The sequence below is a fragment of the Accipiter gentilis genome, chromosome 15, assembly GCF_929443795.1.
Source record: "Accipiter gentilis chromosome 15, bAccGen1.1, whole genome shotgun sequence".
Lineage (NCBI taxonomy): Eukaryota > Metazoa > Chordata > Aves > Accipitriformes > Accipitridae > Astur > Astur gentilis.
Window position 1 is genome coordinate 21,344,159 of NC_064894.1, and position 20,852 is coordinate 21,365,010.

Below are 20,852 nucleotides of genomic sequence, written 5' to 3' on the forward strand. Positions count from 1 at the left end.
GAAAATGGTGGGTGTTGCAAGAAATCTGTTCAGCAGTAAAATACTGACGGTTTGCCGGATGTGGCTTGATGACATGCCAGATTTCATTACAATCCGTGGAATATTCTGTAGCCTCCAGTAAATCCCTGTCCCTGGTAGCACAAATAGTGACTGCAGCGGTGCAATACGGATATTGCCTTGAAGGGCTTGGCACCTACAGCCGTAGATAGCAGCCCAGGCTGTGGAATCTGGGCCATTGCAGCATCTCCCTGCTCCATCAGTTCAGGCTAATTGCACCATCAAAGATACCACAGTATAGTCAGGACTCCCTTTTTATTTGTTAACGCCACGCTCCTTGTGCTGGCTGCGGTGCCAGAAACATAACTTCCCTCAATCACAAACAGTATTTATTTACTTTCTTCGGTGGAACAGAACCATTATTCTTTGCTCTCGGCATGCGCTGACACATTTAAAAGATTCTTTTGTAAGTACAGAGGACAACTATAACTTCCTCGGACTGATAACCAACATATACAGTAACTCAGAAGTCAAATGAATATTTAAAATCTTTACACACTCCTTGGCCCTGCTGGTGGGGATCCCCCTACCCACCCCTGAGGTATGGATGGACTATATGTCCCTTTCAGCGGTGAGATCTTTATTGCAAACCCCAGTGTGCCACCTTTGGAGCTTGAAAAATTGTCTCCTCATAAAAGTTTTACCTAGGGGTCGTGATTTGATATAGTGAGAAGGCCACTATTTGACTGTATCCCTTTTATTTAATTCTAGGAGAGCTGTGGTTAACCCATCCTTTCCCACCTTGCTCAAGCTCCTCATAGTTGTGGTTTGTTTCAAGCCAGTGCTAAGAGACTTGCACATTTGTGTGCTGACACTGTAGTCAAAGAGGCTGGTTCTTAGCATCTATTTATGCTTGCCCAGACTATCCAGGCTGCAGTAATGCCACCTCTCCAGGGTCCCGATCCCAAGAAAGGTTTAGCATCATCCAGAGCCGAAGCCTTAAAACTCAGAGAGAGTTCTGGCCTCACTGAGTTGTGTATTTTTGCTTGTTGACATGATTATACATGACATCACTTCACGGATAGTGTTTGACAGAGAAAGTGGGCAAACTGAACAAGTTGCATTGAAAAGACAAGAAGGATGCTTTATCACTGAGTTATTGTCCTCAGCTCTTTGTACTCTCTAAATGTCAGTAACTGCCACTGTGGTTATCCTCAGGGATAACCATTTTTCCCATTCACCAAGAGTTTTATATATTCATTTGTCTCAGTGTAAGGGTTGTCTTACAGGAAAGTTTTCAGGTTGGCAGGCACGATTAATCTGACCCAATATAGACATCTGGAACAAAGACGCAGCTGAGCTAATTGTCTAAACTCTCTTTAAAATCAACCTAGAGAAGCAGGCGCTTCAAAGAGACAGCTGAGCTCATCCTGAAGTCGACAACTAAGACAGCTCAGATGAATTGTGCCCTAGGAGTGCCTATTTCTCCCTGCCGTGAAGGAAACTTAGGGTGACTGGCACAGACATAGATGTCCCCACGGATGCTGAAAGTTAAAAAGCCCAGCCTAGGTGTCTGCCCTGCCTCTGGGGTTTGTGCAGTAGCATAGCATGGCACGGTGATAGTTATTAGTCAGTCTGTGTTCATCCCCTCCTCTCTCCACAAAAAGAAAAGACGTAGCCTCTCTGCAGAAGAGATGTGAGACCAGGATCCTTCTATGCTTCAAGGGAAAGAGGATACCCAAAATACTCTGCAGAAATAAACAGCGTGATAACCATCTCATTCCAGTGGGTATCTCAGTGAAATGCGGGTGGGTTTTGAGCCTTTGAAGGCACGCACAAGTGATTCGTGTAGCTCTGATGATTGATTTGGGGTAAGGACTCTTTGGTTTCACGCACAGCCCTCCTTTCACTAGTGCTGGTAATAGCCAGTCCAGGGCAGCAGGGGGGCCGCTTAGATTTCTGGCCCCCCAGCAGTCTGTCTCTCTGAAGGCTGCACAGGGCTCACCCCCTGCCCGTGTCTGTACAGAGGGGACGAGCAGGGGGAGCAGAGCGTCGGTGCAGCCCCTTACGCCGCAGCCCTGACCTTCGCCATTCCCATGAGTTCCCCCGGCCCAGGCCTGGAGAAGGGCGGAGGTAAAACCCTGCTCCTTCGGCCGTCTGGTTGCGGGGAGGATCCCTCATGAGAGACTCCCAGCCTCATAGAAATTCTACTAAACTACAAAGAGGGTACGAGCTGCACTAATAATTGTGTTGACTTGGGCCCTTGGAGGTTTGTATTGATTGCACTGCCCACACTAACCTAGGAGAAGAAAAAGTCCAGAGAATTGTCTTTTTCTCTCTTGCTCCCCACCTACCCTAATTGGAAAATCTGAACATATTGCCCTAATGTGCAACTTTTCCTGGATTTTATTTCCCATCAAACTGTATGAAAAGAAGGAAATTAGCCAAATATTTTTACGCTAGAGTTCTGGACAGACAGATTGAATTTGTGTAATAGCAACATAGACTCTCTAAAAAGGAATCAATGCAAGCGTGACCTTTTGGGGCACGTTGCCAAACTCTGGATTATTTGATGTACCAATTACTTGATTATTGGAAGTGCTAATCAGCAACATAATCCTCGATGTTAAGGTTTAGTCTCTCCATCAGGATGTGGACTGTCAAGCTGTTCTACCTTGGTGCAATTCGAAGAACCAGCAAATGGTGTCTCAGTGCCAAAGTCCTGCTATGATAAAGGAATGAAGCTAGGAAGAATATTCTGTTGAGTGTTATTTTTTCAGGTTTGAGCAACGTGAGTGTCTAAAATTAGCAGTGTTAGTGTTGCCTGCCTACATGCTTTATGTCCAGGCAGGATCAGTTTTAACCCTCCAGTCTTGGTGTCAAGGTTTCCTAAAGCAAATAAATGAAAACACTAAGGTCTGCTTGGATTTAACATGATAGTTATGGTAAAGTAAATTAGAAAATTAAGTGGCACACGCTAAACTCACAACTAGCTTCTGTGTGTGTGTGTATGTGTGTGTGTTGACAAATCCTATGTTGGGGCAGAAGGGAGTTTTTCTGTTTGTGTCAGCAGAATTTCTCCCAGAAGTAATGGAAATAGTAGGAGTATGGCCACCTACAGAGCCAACCCGTATGTCCTGGGGTCAGCATCTGCTGAGTTATAGGCCCAAACCTCCAGCTGTCTAGTCCATACATTGTAGTCGTAAAAATATACAACATGCAGAATGCTCCAGTTCAGAGCAGAAGTAATATATATCCCACTGTGAGCTCCCCTGCCCATAAAGGTCCAGCACAAGATTTCCTGCTCTGGTCAGGATTCCTGAGGCAAGGGCCATAGCTATTAACCTCCCTTTCTGCCTTAAGAGTTTTTATCGCTCCCCTGTCACTGTAGCATCTATCTACCAGCATCTTTCCCTGCCCTCCTCACTCTGATCGGGATAGAATTTGACCTTAAAGGTATACTTGAAAACAGATTTTATACATTTAAACACATTTTTATGGTAATCATCTTTGTTGACACAGTACTATGGGCCAGAGCCTTAGCTAATTTTAACTGGATATAGTTCCACTGGTGCTAAACTAACTTAAATCAGCAGAGTAATTGGACTCATACACTTAACACCTACTCTTCTGGTTCAGAAGTTTTCCTTCACCTGGCTTCTTATGAGCCTACAGAAATTTTCCATTTATCCAAAGGGAGAGAGGAGAGACTGTTAACACCACAAAGCCTTAAACACATTTGCTTGGAACTGAAGCTTTGCCCTTGAGAGCTGCCTGGCTCTAGCAGTGTGATCTTACATTTCAAAATTGCCTGTGTAGCTTCTCAGATATATTAAATCAGAAAAAGGATTTCCCAGGGGAAAAAAAAAAACAAAAACACCAAAACCAAAAAACTTCTCAAAATGGTGAAATATAAAATGACATACTTCCAGGGTAGCTTTCAGCTCCCACATCTTGCTGCCAGGGTGTGGGAGCGCTAACTTCCGTCTCAGTGGCAGTAAATAGCAGGCTCGTGGTACGCTGCTGTAGATCACTGCACACTCTTTGAATCAAAGGAACAAGTGCTGATTTCTGATGGGTTCCTCCTACTTTTCTATAAAACCTCCTAGGGCATATGTTTCAAAAATGAAATCTGATTCTTGAACCCAGTTTAGAAAATAACTACACCTGGTCTGATTTGCAAAGGTAGTGAGTATTTAGGGCTGTTGGCAAACAAAACACAAGGCCAGAACTTCAGCCAGCAAAAAATGCTATAGCTCGATTGACAGACCCACAGAAATCTGCAGAGCCTGCGGTTCCTGGAGACTGTAGCCTACCTGACAGCTCCCAGGACCTGGGACCACTGACTTCAGGGACTATTTTGGTGCTTACTTCCCCTTATTAGTTTTAACTGTCTTGTGAAATGAAAATTATTTGAACTGAAATAAGCATCTAATCCATGCCATTCCCTAAACTGGTACAATCCACATTCATACTGCAACAACAAGTTACTCATAATTCTTTGCCAGGCTTTAAAGACTGATCAGGCACTTTCATACATATAAGGCCTAACGCTCCTCGTTTAAGTTGGCACAAAAGCAGATTTGGCTGCATTCAAAAGAGTTAAGTGTAAAACGGGCATAGGGGGAGACTCCAGCTCTCCATCAGTCTGTTGTTGTGCTGTCGAGCTACCGAAGTCAGCGGCGCAGGGAAGGTTTATAGGGAAAACAAGCACAACTCATGATTAAATACAGAGTCCCTAACAACAAAGACCGTAGTAAAACAGACAGGCACCCTTGTAAAAACATCATCTGAGCCCTTACATTCAGAGGCCGAGATCCTGGACAGTATGTGTCTGATTGCCACTGAAATCCGATAAGGAGCTAAGCACCTAATAGCCTTTGTGAAGCTTGACCCTGAAACAACCATGGCCAACTTCAGCACGGAGCAGTGAGCTCTGAACAACTGTGAGGAGCTTATAAACTATTTCTCAGTATTACGAGCAATACTTGAAAGTGGGTCAGAAAGGAGCACAACACTTTTGAGGACTGTGGTTGCAAAAAAGTTGGACGTAATCAAGCAGTGAGCAATAGATCTTAAGATAAAACTAAATTCTTGTTAAAAAAGCAGTGGGAGATTCAAAAAAAAGCTGTTTGAGCAAGAAATAAGGAGGAAATCAGACTCTGACAAGCAAGATTTTCTGAAGCACTTTTTGTTTCCAGATTACCTGCTGAGTGTCTCCCTGTCTCTTTTTAGGTCCCATAGAGCAAAACAGGCAAGTTAAGCACATTCCTGGGTGCCTCCATCAGTCGAGGCCTCATGGCTGAGGCCTACTAATCATTACCTTATTTACACTATTTTGATAATGAGTTGCATTTCACTCCCCGGAGCAGAAGTTGTGTTTGGAAGCATGTGTGATCATCTCGTGAGAGCCATGAATCGAAATAACCTCTGACATTTTGCAGAACCCTCAACTATTCAACTTTTGCTTCTACCATGAAAATTAGAGCTAATTAAATATTTGGGCTTGATCCTGTGCAGTACTGTGTGCACTCAGCGCTCGGTGCCTCTAATATAAGTTGAAGGCCCTCAGCACGTTACAGACCGAGGTCCTGCCTCTGACTCGTTTGCATGGCTTTACTTCCCCAGACATGATTTTGGTATTTGAAAAGAATGATATTCCTGTACAACATGTGTCTCAATTTGTAACGATATCCTCCCTGCAGCTGGCTTGCTTTTCCAAGTGTTTCTGAAACATTACTGTCTTAAATTGGAGCCAACCTACAGTAACAAATTATCTAGAGGCAAAGAGGCTGAACTGTGTTTGTGGACAGGACGCCCCCACTCTCTGCTGCACTTCATCTTCCAGTCCCAGTTTCGGACTTTCAGGCTGTGTAATGTAATCGTCTTCTATAGAAGCATACATTTAAAAAAAAAATAAAATTAAAAAATAGGGGGGTTAGGGATTGGGTAGTGCAGAGTGAAATAACTGTTGAGTTCTGACCTCTCTGGAAAGATCTGCATCCCACCATTGGCCAATTGATATTGAAACCTATGGTTAAGAGCAATTTTCAGCTATTTATTTGGAGCCCAAGTGGTTAAATGTAAAACTTTGTGTTGCCTGCTTACGGTCCAAATATTTATAAGTTTTCATTAACCACTTGTCCTGCCACTTCTAAGTTTCTTATCCAAGGAGGCTGGGGCAGGGGGAACACTTTCCCACAGCAATTCTCTGATTGAGGTGCTTGAACACAAGTATAAAAGAAAAGACACATGATGAGGTCATGGAAAATTTAAATTCTGACCCTACCTTTCAAAGATAGTTAAAATGCCAATTCTGTTTTATTTGAAGCAGTTTACCAATTATTGTTGAACCAGTTATCTTGGTGGTAAAAATATTGGGTTTGTTTTCTTGGGGTGGGAAATAGAAAAAAATCTAAAACAGTGTTTGAGTCCAACGCAGTTCGCTCAGTGGCCAGCAGTGCTAGGGATAAGGGAGTTGCCCTAAGGTGCCTGGCACTGCACCAAGGTCCTTGCCAGGTTCTTATCCGCTCGTTCCTCATGTATTCTGGGTGGGTTTTTCCTCTTCCTTCCCCCACAGTATAATCTACCTGACATTTTGGCCATTTGAGCATGCCCCCTTGCCTTTGGATGAGGCTGCACCTGCTCTTGCTTAGGCTGAAATGAACCAGGATGGGGGCTGTGAAAACCAGAGAGAAACCCTGTGGGGACGGTGCCAAGCATGCAGCCCTGGATGTTGGTGGATGGAAGGGTTGTTTGTGGGAAAGTGTTGATTGCTTCATGGTATGGGACACTGAAACTTTTCACTAAAAAGGTTCAATGGTACTTCTGCAAAAAATTATTATTGTTATTATTATTGGGGGTTTTGGTTGGTTGGTTGGGTGGGTGGGTTTTGTGGCCCACAGTAGCGTTTCAGATGAAAAAGCCAGGCCCAGGCATAATCCAGGTGAGGAGGAGGAGGACTCTCACAGGGAGGTATGGGCTGCTGCTCAGCAAGACTCCCATCCTCACCATTTGTCCTCCTCCACAACGCTATCCACAGTTAATCTGCCTTTTTCTGGCTATTTAGCTGGTTTTACTGGAGAGATCAGCTTGGGTAAGAAAATTGAGAAGCACCTCAGAATAGCCAAAAGCCTAGTGGTTTGGGCCCACAGTAGGCTGCTGAAATTCAAGTTGAAGTTTCTATTCTGATTCAGACAAAATCGGAGGCTTAAAGAAGGGTTATCACATCACAGTGGTTGCCTGTTTTCAGGAAAGGAGAGTAGAAACTGTCTGGATTTGGTTTTCCTTCTGTTTTAGTTTTTATGTTTTGTTTTTTTGTTTGTTATTTTTTTGCAAAAAGATCCTTGCAAAGTTTCAGCTTTATCCCAGCGGGGAATGGGAGAATTTGTTGAAAATTTGGCTGGTTTTTTTTAAAAGGAAAATCCTGTCTTCTGCCACATCTGCACATGAAGCATCAGTGGGGCAAAGCAAACTATATACAGGTCTGCCAAATACACTGGTGCTGCACTAACTGCAGGGCAATGGGCTGCCTTGTTGTTGTGGAGGTATACTCGGTTACTCCAGTGTAAAGCAGGATCTGGCCCAGGCAGGCTCTGTGGTCTGCCACAGGGGACATGGCCAGAGGCAGTGGGTGCTACAGCTGAGATTAGAAGTCCAGAACCGTGATGGCATTTTCCTCTTTGCGTGATTTGCGTACATACTTCAAAATGCCCCAAAATGTAAACCAGAGACCCCTTGTCACTGAAAGCCTGGAGAAAGATGGTGCCATGGGGCTGGGCAGGAGGGCCTCGCTGACGTAGGGTTTGTCTTGAGTTCAGATTGAAAGTGAAGGGGAGTTTCATGAACTCACTGAGTAATTGTTCTATAAAAGGTTAAACCATGAGAAACTTCCCTGAATGGTGAAAAATTATACGAAGAGAATATTTAGAGAGGTTCTGGGGAGATTGCTACTTTGAAAAGCAGAAAGTGGTATAGGTGGGGAAGAAAGGATGACAATGGCAGAGAAACCTGACAGCAGCACTGATGCTGAAATCTGGGGAACTGAGCCCAAATGTTCATCTTAGCCTACCAAGACAGGTCTCTGGCTTCCTCCAAAGTTTGTGGATAGAGAGGCTCTTCCCAGATGTGTTTCAGAACATGGAACACAGTGCCTGCTCTGGAGCACCCCTGGCCCTGGGAAGGAGAATGAGGACACTGATGCCCCCAGGTTAAATTTCATGCGCCCTTGACTCCTCAACCTGTACAGCAAGGAGAGGAAAGGAGAAAGCAGTGCGATTCGGTGGAGAGCTGCTTTCGCTTTCACAAAAAGCTTGATAGTGATGGGAACCTGAGGAAATGGAAATTTAAAATGCTGCGGCACGGGTTCCTGGTGGCAGCTGTTTTGCCAAGGAGAATCCAAACCTGAAGGGGAGAGGAGGTGCTGTGTCCCCTGGGTCTGTGCAGAGCACATTGCATGGTGAAGTTGTGTTGCTGCTTTGTGGTACAGGGGAGGATTTACAGCAGCCCAGGCCATTCTCCACAAGTATGTGGCAGCTCTCTGCTGAATTTAGGGAATCCTATTTCCACTGGCTATGAAGAAGAGCTGCACACTTACCCAAGCCAAGACTGTACTTCTGTTTTGGAGGGAGCACTGTCTTTATGGAAATGTATCATGGAGGGAAGAGTCTCTTTTTCCCTTTGCCTTATGCTGTGTCCCTACTGTGGGGCCTGGGGCTGGAACAAAGCAGTCAAGAGCAGTCTCTGCTGTTAGGTTGCTGGGGTTTTGAATGATTGTCATCATTTTTGAAAGAGGTAGACAGCACTTAATTTCTGTCCCATTTCTCTTCAGTGAACTCTGCCTGGTAAATCCAGGAGCATGGACCCCACATCTTCTTGGTGACTCTCAGGGTCTTTCCCACAGTGATGATTCCTTTGCTCCCTCTATTTAAAAGGTGATTTTCCCTTGGGCCATGCAGGAGCACGAAGGAGAGCCCTGGAACTGTATTTCCACCATTTCTTTACTACATAACAAGGGCATGGTGACATACATTCCTGTTCCTAACTTCACTATCTAGTTGCAGGGTTCAATTTAACATACATTGAATGAGTTTAGTGAGAGATGGTACTAACTGTACCAGCAAAGGGCTGAACATGGATGTTAACTGGTGAAATTTTCCCAAAGGCTTTTCTAGGAATAGATGTAGGGAGGCAGGAGTCAGCACACAACAGACCTTCTGCTTTCCAGTTCATATTTGTCCCTCAAGGTCCTTCCCTGACTACAAAGCGACTGGATAAAATCGCAAGCATAGGCTCTGGTGCATCCCTGCAACAATTCAGTCACAGAGTTGGGGATGACTAAGCTGTCCCTACCACTTCTTCTGCCTAGGCATAAAAGGAGGGCAAATCCCAAGCCTCTTCCCCAATGCATTCCTTGAAGTCATAATGTCGTTTCAGATTACAGTTTGCATTTCAGCAGGCGGGAGAGCCAGACTTGCATATCTGACCCAAAGCTGAGAAGGATCCATAGTTTACAAGACCAGAGCAGAAGGAAAACATCACCTTTGAAATCAAGGGTTGGTGCTTAACGACACAGCTTGTTATCCCATTTGTGCTAAAGGCCTCCCCTGACTCTTGCAATGTGGCATCCCTTCAGTTAGCTCATGGAAAGATAAATCATCAAGTATTTAAAGGGGAAGGTTTTAATGAAGAAGTTTGAACTGCTTTAAGAATTGCTTAAAAAAAAATAAAATAATTACAGAACTATTACAAGTAACAGATGATTCCAGAGTGTTTCCAGGGCTGAGCTTGCTCCCATGCTGACTTTAGCTGCACTCTTGTGGTTTATCTTCAGAGCAGTTTCCCTGAGAATAATTGCAGTGCCTTTACTCTAGGGCCACGCACATCCCAGATGAACTAGGCCTCTTTTAGCACATCAGCATTCATTGTCCGGGTGAATTAAGTGCTGTGCTAAATGATGGAAACTCTGCCATGCCAGCCCACATCAACAGTTGCCTCAGCCTTCCCCACCCAGTCTCTAATTTTTTTCTGAACAATAAGATGCGAAACTGGAGACAGAAATGTTCAATGGAGCACAGAATGACGGGGAAGCAGTCATGGAAAAAACTATGTGTGTCTGCATGCACGCGTGTGTCCAAAGCCATGTCAATGACATGGCCCCTCTGAGGAGGTGGGACATGGCTGGGGAGGCCACTGCGCAGAAGCAGCTATTTCTGGCGGCTATCACTGCCAGCATGGAAACACTCGGCTCGTGGGGCAGCGCTGGGAACAGGCACGCAGGGATCAGTGCTTGGGTGTGGGGGAGCAGGAGAAGGAAATGCCCCTGCAGCTGAGCTACCCAGCTCCTCAGCACGGAGGCACAGAGGGGGATTGGAGCGAGGTGCACTTCTAGTAATTGGCTCTACCAAGCAGGGCCAGGCTTCCCACCGCACCAGTCCCAGGGGCTGCGCAGGACGAAGGACTGCAGGTCTGTGGCAGCACCTGGAAAGAGCTGGCTAGTTTGCAGAAAGGGAGGAGGGAAGCTTGCTGGGGAGGCTTTGCCCTAGCTGCCAAACTGTCCTGCCAAGTTCTAACTCTGTGTTGTTCTGAGCAAGGGTTTAAATCCTCACGTGTCAGGGCATAAACCAAAGAGGAAGCTCTGCGTTGGTGCAGCCTGTTTCATAGCTGCCCATTGCTCAGGTTTTGACTAACAGCCATAGAGGCCATCAGTGTGGTTCTCACCTACTGTTCGGGGGAGGGCTGCATCGCTATCTGAGCCCATATAGATGAACCTCCAAGTTACCTGCTTGAGCTGGGTCATCATCCAGTTGAGTTATTCTCCTTTTTGTCCCTTGCATCGGCAATAGGGCAGAAATGAGCCTTCCTACTTTTTCTCTTTCTGTCATCTTTTCCATGCTGCCTCCTGAGGTTGGAACTACAGCCTGCCTCTGACTTCTAGGTGGTCTTCCAACCCAGGATCAGCCCAGCCCTGCTTAGCTTTGGAAAGCAGGCAAAATCCAGTGTGATCACCTCAGTGCAACTCACGTAAGCTCAATTCAAATGGCTTTATGCTTATAAAAATTGTTCTTTTGTGGCTCACACAATTTTTGTATCTGATCAGCAATATTTGATGTGTGTTGAGGGCAAGTTCAGCTAGGGTGAAGAGCCTATGTTGCTCTCCTAAAAAGTAATTTGGTTTTTTGGGGAAGATATAAATAGCTGACTTTATTGTGCTGGTCATGCACGCTAGTGTTGGCACGAGGTATATAATGTCCAACTGTGAAGTGGTGATGACTAGTGTGTTCTCATTTCTTTATAAAACTTTGCATGCTATGCATGATATGGATTTTTATTCTGCCACTTGATCGCTACAAAGATGCATTCATCAAGCGCAATTACTGCCATATGAACCAATCAACAGGGAAGGTTCTTCTCTCCAATCTGCACACTCTGTTACACTGAGTCTATCTGCAGTAAGGGAAAACAGACAGGACTTAAAAAGCTAGCTGACTGCTCCAAGCAGAAAACATTGAGAGCTAGTGAACTTCTTTATGCCCTTGCTCCCAAATCACTTATCAGACTGTGCTATGCCATGCCATTTGAGACTGATTAGTGAGGGATGGAAATTCATTTCTGTTGATGTATGGAAAGAGAGGAGCAGGCAAAATACCTAAAGTGCAGAGTGAGGTTTCATAGACATTACAGGTTTTATTTTCTCTGCTTCCCTTTTTAGTTAAACTCAAAGCAAGATTTCAAGCCAAAGAGTGACAGAAAGCAGTTGTGTACTTTATAGGGAGTACTTAGTTCTCAGTCTAGTTCTTGTCCACAGCTCTCCGTAGACACAAAGCTGCTCATCCTTCTGGGCACACTGCCTGAAAGCCCAAATGTTACTCCTCAACTTAGATATAGTGGTCTCCGTGCTCTGGAATTTTATGCTGGTCAACATATTCAATGTACCTTCCAGACTCTGCTTGGGTGGAGGTTTGGCAGGGGTACGAGCACAGTGACAAGAGGGATGGCAGAGGAGCCAGCGTGAAGGGAAGATCGTGGAGCAGACTGAGAAGGAAAATGTGACCCAGCACTAAAATTAAGGCTGATAAGTACTTAAAAGTTTCAGTCTGAATCTTTAGGGGACAGCAGATCCCATCCAAGGAGACAGAGTCCAAAGAACGCTGTGTAGAGAGAGAGGACAGTCCCGGCTAGGCAGTCTATATGGTCAACCGACAAGGGAAGCAGAAGCACATGAGGCCATGGTGTATCACCCAGTAGCCCCTAGATAAACTAAGGCATCAGTATATGTATACTGATAAAGTATAAGTATGCTTATAGCCACTGGGGTGTTGTTAGTTGCATTAGGTTGATGAAAAGGTGATTTGGCTTTTCAAAAACCTGATTCCAAAGATTTTCATGACCTTGGCTTTCACCACTGGCAAAGTTCACCTTATTTTAGGGGAGCTATCATGCAGCTTTCTGAAGGCCTCAAATCAATAAAGCTGTGTTTGCTCCAGTATTCTTCATGCAGTCAAAGCACCGACGGGCTTCAGAAGGGAGTCGTCTGAATAAGTCCTGTGGGATGCATCCCTTATGTGTCCTAAAAAATGGGAAAAGAAAGAAAATAAAAGCAGTCAGAACATCTGGTCAGATAACATGAGAAAAATGGACCTGGAAATGAGGACCAGGATAGAAAAAGGCAACAACTGGAAAGTTAAATTCTTTGCCTAATTCTGTAATCTGCTCTAGCAGGATCTGGAGGGTTTTGTTCTCATCTCACACGTGGTCCATGGAAATGTATGTGTTCAACACTGAAAATATCAGATCTTGGTAGCAGTTTACCTTAGTGAGAGTAATACCTAGTTCTGTTTTGGGTCCTAAAATGCCTTTATTTGAATTCTCTTTGTCATGCTAGGCAGTGTCAGTCACCATGCTCTGCTGGTTGTGACCCCCTGGCGCTGTAGCTGCTACGGTGGTGATGCAAGACTCACTGCAGAACATCCCAAGAGAAGACTGAGGAGGTTGTGGGGGCTCCAGCCTGACCTCCCTCGTTGCAGCTGGGTTTTGCTGTGTTGAGCATACATCTCTCCTTTGCATGACCACAGATTTGGGGAAAGGCCAAGAGGGGCATCTTCAGTTTGCTTGCATAGGGTGGATAGTACCTACAGAGTTAGCTGTTAGTGGGAGATGTGTATTTACACGAGACTGGAGCTGCCTCCGGGTACCATGCCAGTTTCTCTGTGAGACCGACCAACCCTGTGGAGCCGCACACCAGCCCATGCAGTGAGGTGTCTCTGGGGAGCCCTGGTACACGTGGTATTCCCTGTCCTATCCCCATCCCAGATGCTGGGGCATCCTGGTCCAAATGCTTCTCCTTCTCTGACTCCACTTTCCCACCTGTGCCGTGCAGAGAGCAGTACTTCCCAGCTCTGTAAAGCACACTGAGATGAAGGGGTGAAGGGTACTGTATAATTGCAAAGTATCATTATTCACCCATGCTCTTGTAGGATGAAAGGCGCTCTATGAAACCCAGAGAATGAACTATTATTATATCAGTTTCCAGCTTTTTATCACAGGAATTCCTCCATCTTCCTCTCCAGCAACCTCTGAGGCTCTGTGTCCCAATGGCCCTTGAGGCATGAAGGGCAGCCGAGGCTGAAGCAGCGGGCTGGTGTCTCAGCCCGGCCGCTGGCTTCGCGTGAGGCTGCAGGCGATGTGAGCTCAGGCGGTGCCCAGCCTGCCTGCGATGAGTCTCCCACCGCTCGCCCTGACCACCTCTGCTTGTCTGCTTTGCAGGAACACTTGCCGACAGGGTACCTTGCATGGAGAAAGGGAGCAGAGCAAACCACGTCACTCCACCGAATGACACCAGCTGGTCCGCTCACCACCCCCTCTGGCTAAAAGTCCAGCAAAGAAAGCAGCTTCCCGTCACGAAGCCCCTCCGAGGAAGCCTCGGTCCCACGGGTGCCTTTGACCCAGAAGACAGCACATCATGGACCCACACAGTGTGCTCAGCATTCCTGCGACCACCCCTCTTCTCCTCCAAGGAACGTTTTTTCCTCTTGGTTTCTTGCTGGGGGGGATTTTTCACCCTGGTTTCAAAAACCACACGGACCAACATAGGTACTTTTGCCTCTCTGACTTCAAAGTTCAGATATTTGAGACTGGACAATGATACGGATTTTATTTTTTTTTAATTTTTTTTTTTTCCTTTGAAAAACTGCTGTGGTTTTGCTGCTACACTAAGAATCGTGATTTGCATTGTATGGTTTTGGACCTATTCAAGTTTTGATGGGGGAAAGGGGTAATACTGGAGTAGCAACGCTTCAGAGTCATCTCTGTCCTACCCATGATGCACTTTTAAATGAAGAGTTAGAATATTTTATTGGCTAATATACTTTCCTTGTTATTTTTACAAAGGCCACCTTTATCCTTTCTAATGCCATATTTTCAGTGTTACACTTTTATGGCTTTTAATTTTTGATTTGACAGATGTAAGAAGCAGCATGAATAGTTTATACTGTGGTTTTTCAGAGACTGAATGCCAAGAGAACTCAGTAAATGTTTATTCTTCTCAGCTTTCTCTTTAAATTCCCCTAAATAGCGCCCCATTTGGGAACAGAGCAAGAGTGTTGAACTAAAGACCAAAATTCCCTCAAGGTGTAAAATAATCTGAGGGGAATATTTGCTGGGCGTCACGAAAGACTTGGATGAAATTTCAACCCTGATGGTTTTCAGTGATCCAGGAAGGCAGTGAGACAATCTCTCCATATGCATAGCCCTTTCATGATAATTAGAATGGTATGGACAAACCAATGAAAACAAGGGTAAAGTGAGAAAGATCCCCCATGATTCTGTTTCACTGTTTGCTTTCTCCTGTCATGGTTAAGAGAAATGTGCAATTCGATCCTCAATCAGTGGGTGGAGGATAACAGGGTAGAATTTACTTGTGTGCACTTGTACAGTTGTAGCCAAGAGTCCAAAAGTACACTAGAGCATGTTATACTGGCACTGAATTGGTAAGAGAGTCGTGGAGTATCCCATTCTGACAAATAAAAAAAAAAAAAAAAAAAGAAAAAAAAAACAACAAAAAACCCCACAAAAAACCCACAAAAAAATCAAAAACAAACAAAAAAAATTAAAAAAAATTCAGATCACCTTGTGATTCAGTGTAACTGTTTACTAACTCGAATAAAGCAATTGTTCACTCTCGAGTGTTCAGAGTACACCTTTTCTATAAGGCTGCTGCGGGGAAGTGAGGAGCAGTTTGCAGGAGCAGTGTCTCTGACTGTGTCAGCGGTGTTGGGAGCAGGGTAGCAGAGTCAGTTGAACCAGAGCCTTGTAGTGATGGTGCACTATGAGCACTATGTATATACTGTATTTCTATATTTTCCTTTGTACAGATTCACTTAAGTCAAGCTACTGTTTTACAGGTGCTCCTTATTTATTAGAGCTGTGAAAGCTTGGAAAACACACCGGGCGAGTAAGCTCGCTTTTTAAAAAAAAACAACAAAAAAAACCAACAAAAAAAAAAAAACCAAAAACAAACAAAAACAAAAAAGGGGGGGGGGGGAAATCCAACAACTCCTGAGTCTAGGGAGAGAGCTCAAAGAGATACTGATGAAACATCTTCAAGAGAGCAAGAATCTGAAGCACCCTCAGTGTGCTCTGCTTTCCTTTTGGGCTTGCAACACTTTTCTCTCTCCCTGACTGGTGTCAGATTTATTAAAACAAAATAAATCTCCAAGAAAAAAAATGCACTTAAATGTGCTGTTGTTTTATTATTATTTTTTCCTTTTTGTGCATGTGGTTATTAATTCCTCTACCTGCCTGGTCACAGACCAAACAAAACTCAGTCTGAAGTCTCGGAAAAATATATATAAGTGTTCTTGAAGGCTGTATCTCTGTCCCTTCCATTTCCATGCCTCCCTTGCCACTTCTCAGTTTCTGCAGTGTTTAAGGCATGGGGGAAAAACCCCCGCAGTTAGTTAGCAGAGTGCAGAGTTAGGTCCTGATCTTAAAGAGCCCTGGATGGATGCACTGGCTGCAGCTTCATTCATTTCAAGGGGATCTGTGCAAGCACAGTTTGCTCATACTGCATTTGGGGCTGTGTACGGAGTGTGTTCTGCCGGCCTTTTATAAGGACGGGGGTTTTCTATGCATGAACTCCCCCTGAAATCAAGCCTAGGTTCTTAAAAGCACCAAACCCTCCCAAATGCACCCAAAACTCTGCAACAGCAACAGATTTGCAGGCCCTGAGCTATCTCACACAATAGTGTGTGCTTCCCAGTTCTTGCGCAGCACAGCCAGCGCTGCTGATGGAGGGGTTTGAAATGTCCGGTGAGCTCTGTAACTATTTGACTGATTTCATTAACCAGCCATGTAAGGCAAACAACAACAGCATAAGCATGCCTGCTTGGAAGGGCATGTAGAGTAAAGCTTGTCTCCCTAGTAAACAGCTTGCTGCATCTCTATTTATTCATCTGAACTTGGCTGTAAAATGAAGGCCGTGTGTATTGATTTTGCTTTTGTCAGTGGTCCAGAATTGTTAGCACACATTTTCACTCTTCTGAAAAACAACAGACTCTTTAGAGAAATCTTTCTCTCTCGTGAACTGCTTTTTCCAGAAACGGAATCGCTTGTCAAAAATCATCAGGACAGCAGAGGTAGAGAAAGCGATCTAGCTGGAGCTGGCTTCACACATTTCCAATGATCACAAACTTACCTTGGCTTTCCTGAAAATTTGCCCACCTTACACTTTCCTAACAACTTACCCCAAAATTCAGAATCTGAACAACTGCTTCGGACAGTTGAATCAGTTCATTGTTTGCTATTTAAAAAATATCTCCAGCTGCATATCTGGGGAGAAATATCCAAGTACACATAAACCTTCAGCAAAATGTAGACCAAATGGTATGATACATTATGCAAAAGAAACCTGCTTTATTTTTGAGGCCAAATCCATCCCTTGTATGATGCCAACAAAATGAATGGAATTACACAAAGGATGTAAGAAGGTCCTTCACAATTAACGGGAACCCAGCAAAGGCTTGCAGAATGGTGCTCACTCCTGCTGACATTATTTATTACGCACTAAGACCTAATAGTCAAGCCAAACTCTTTCCTGGAGAACTCACCATCAAGGAGCCAGACAAAGAAAATCCTGATGCACTGGGAGACACAGTGGAAGGTTCCTGCGTGCAACAGCAATTGCTCCAGCTCTTGCACACATGCAGTTTTGAGATGCAGAGACTGTCTTCATGAGCAGAGAGAGGCAGCTTTGCCTCGGGTCTCTAAGCAGCCAGCCCTGCATGCATCCCTTCGCACTGCCGGGGCAGAGGGGGAGTTTGCTGTGATCAAGCTGTACAGGTCCTTCTGCTGGCACTGAATTCTTGCTGTCAGCGAGAATTTTGCCCTTGTGATAAGAGGGGGTCTGTGTGCTGCAAACACTCTGCATTAATTTCCTCCTGTGTTGTCTTAGATGATTTGAGGGCTTTATTTTTTTTCAGAACTACTACACATGTCAGTATTTGAGTGGCCCAATTCCGTGAATAAGAAGGTCCCTCAAAAGGAAAACATTTCGTGCTTTTTCTATGCTAAATGATAGAAATAAATTTGCTTTGTTCAAATAAGCGCTGTGCGCCAAATTTGCAAGGATGCTTATCCAAGTGAGATATCCCATTCTGAGGTCCATATTTGGACACCTAAATCAACACTCAGCCAAACACATGCATGAGGCATTTCAGTGCCATTTGGAGTGTCCATATATAGAACTGGATGCCCTAACTTCATTGCCTTTGTTTTAAAAATAGGCCTGGAATATGTAAAGGCATCATTTAATAACAACTATGACAAACATTCTGTGCTCAAACCAAGAACAAATTTGCTGGTGCTGATACAGGTTGATTCCTGTGGAATTGCTCTGGATTTACAGAGGTATAACTCAGAAAAGAAATGGCCCTGTAAGTTGCTTTGCCTTCCACTCCCACCCAAAGCTGACTTGATGTTTGGGATCTGTGAATTAGCAAAGGTGGTACTTGGGCAGTATCCACATGCATGCAAGCAGCAGAGGGAGAGAGAGTCAGGAACTGCGTTGAAACGGCTTTGTATTGAACATAACTGCTCAAATGTCTTGAAATGGGTAGAACAGCTTTACATAGGCTTTCACACATTTAATTGTCGTTTATGTGGTATTGGGCAAAGAAATGCAATGCTACCTTGAGCAACGCTAGGATATTTTCCAGACAACATAGGATGCACGAGCAAAACACAGAGCTGTGAAAAATACAGCTGAACAGCAGCTCCTGGCTGTTTTCTTCCAGCAACGATGGGAGCATGGCCCCTCGGAGGTGCAATGGATGCTGGATGCAGGGTGCCGCAGCACCTCCAAGGGAGACCGGGTCTCTGACGCGGGGTTGCTGCTCAGCCTGTCATGTTGGCCAGTCAAGACCTGTTGGGACTAGAACTTTGGTGACATTGTGAGGAACTGACCTAGTCACAAGGCAAAAAAAAAGAGTAACTGAGGCTGCTGATAGTCTCTTTTCTCGAAGTTGTTCCCTGGTGTCTAAAGCATCACCTATCTACTGGAGCAGGTGAGTGTCTCAGCCACTTTACCCGCTGCTCTACTGAAATAGTTTTCCAAGGACATGTAAGACAAATAGAGGCAGCCAGGTGCACTGACTGGGACCTTTCCTTACAAATGATGCAAGCATCCAAAAGTTGTGTGTCCCTGCATCCAATGCCCAGGCACCGGGCTGTCATGGGAGAAGGGGCAGCCTCGCCTGCGCCTCCTACGTGGGACTCATTGGCATCCGGGCTGCCCGAACTGGGAAGGAAAGCTTGGTTATTATTAGCCGATAAGATAGCTGATGACAGAGATGTGTTGCGATTCCCACCTCTCAGCAGACCTACTTTTTCTTTGGAGGATGTTGCTGAACCTATTTAGTAAAAGAAAAAGGCTTGAGGAAGAAGTAACGCTGCCTTCTTTTCCAGCAGAGCGTTGTGGTTAGGGGGCTTGCCAAGGGGCTGGGAGACTCAGCTTCACTCCCCTTCTTCAGCTGAAGGAATCGAGCCCACGTAGGCCCACGCAAAACAAGGTGTTGAGAGAGGCTCTCATCCTTCCCCATGTCCCAGGCCAGGATCGATGAGATTTCATCTCTCCTGGTCTGTCCCCTGGGACACGAGCTATGCCAAGAAAGGCAGGAGAGGTGCTCTTCATTCCTCGTGGAAGAGACGTGGATATGGCATCCGCAGGGCCGGGAAGAGGGAGCGCAGCCCTTGAGTTAGTGCTTGAAGGTGTCTCCTGAAACAAGGACCTCTGCTTCTGCTCCCGAAATGGCTTCAGAGTTGCTGCAGTAAAACCTGACCCATTACAGAGCCCATCTCTGAAGCAAGGGGGGCCTTCCCGCAGCCGGCACTCGGGGCCCACCTCAGCGTGTTGCAGCCACGGGGTCCCCCCCCACTGCCAGGGCCCCCCGCAGAGCAGGGCAGGGAGGGCAGGCCGCCGAAAAGGTCCCTGGGGCAGCAGCACCGGCGGCATCACCCTGTCGGCTTTAGAGCGGGCGAGCGTGCCAGGCCGGCGGGATTGCACCAGCAGGCCTGCCCCGCGTTTGCTGTGTGACGCCGGGCCTTCGCGCGGCCCGCCCTCCCCTGCTGGAGTACCTCAGGAGACGTGGTTTTCATTTTTTGCCAAGGGCGATTGATTTATCAGCTCCCAGTTGCTAGCGTGGTCTTCGGCATGACGGGCATTACCGCATACGCGACATGCATTGTTCGGCGGGGGGGCCGCGGCTCGGGAGCAGCCCGCTCTTTAGCTCGCAGGTACCTTTCCAAGCATAAGCCCCAGCAGGCGCCCAGGCGCTGAAGCACGGCTGGATGCTGGGGAAAGCTGGATGCTGAGGAAAGCTGGCTGCCGCCCGCCCGCGAGAGGGGTCCGGCGAGATGATTTACGGGCAGGGTCAGGTAGAGGAGCTGACACAAACGGGTCAGAGAGGATGAGTGCCAGCCCACAGGCTTATTGTCGGTCGACATCCAGGGAACGGGGCGGGAAGGGGGGGGGAGCGTGAGTCGAATTCCTTAATAACGTGAATTATAAAATCATTTCCTGTGTTAGGGGTTAGGAAAGAGAGCGAAGGACCCAGAGATCTTCCAAACAGAAAACAGCTTTTGTTAAGGCTTTTGGCCTAAGGAGTTTGTGGGGGGTGGGGTGGGAAGGGAAAGTGCTGGCACATTTTTGGCTGGAAGCCTCAGACAACATATTTTTTATTCTAGTCTTTATTTTTCAAAATAAAATCATAGCGAGGCAGCAACAAAGAGGGGGGAAGAGGGCGAAATTAAGGGGAACGGTACCCAAGCATTTCCCCCTTCTTTCCATCCCTGCCATTAGACACACAGGGTCTCCTTTATTATATACAGTAGCGGGATTAAGCCAGTGGCCCAAAGGCTAGGAATGCAATGAGATACTTTTATACTTATTGATCCTTTTTTTTTTTTTTTTAGGGAGATTGTTTTCATGAAAGTTTAATTCACCTTTTTTAGCTTTTGAGTCTAACTGCCACACATTTTATCCCGCTTCTTTGTGAAATGCTAAATCCATCGGTAGGTTTTAGTTTTCCTGGTGTAACTTTTCAGAAACTGTATATCTGCATAGCAACCCCACTGCAGGCAGCTTATGTCACGGTATCACATGTCAGAAAGATGAAAAGAACTCCAAATCTGAGCTGCTCCGCAAACTTATGTCCCCTATTCTTGGACATATATCTTCTGTACTTAATATAAGTGTCAGCAAGGCAATTTCAAGGCCAGAGAGGTGCAAAGTTTTATCTTGGAGATGACAAAAAAAAAAAAAATCGATGACACATGACCTCAGTTCAGCCTTGTGCGGACAA

General features: G+C 45.6%; 1 protein-coding gene across 2 annotated transcripts in view; it reads left to right on the plus strand.

Moving 5' to 3' along the window:
* Positions 1 to 13,861, plus strand: part of SOBP (sine oculis binding protein homolog) — a 117,277-nt gene extending 103,416 nt beyond the window's left edge. For both annotated transcript variants that reach the window (XM_049818027.1, XM_049818026.1), the window contains one exon: positions 13,762 to 13,861. The gene's annotated coding sequence lies outside the window, so the exon portion shown is untranslated. The remainder of the gene's footprint in view (positions 1 to 13,761) is intronic.
* The last annotated feature ends 6,991 nt before the right edge of the window (positions 13,862 to 20,852 follow it).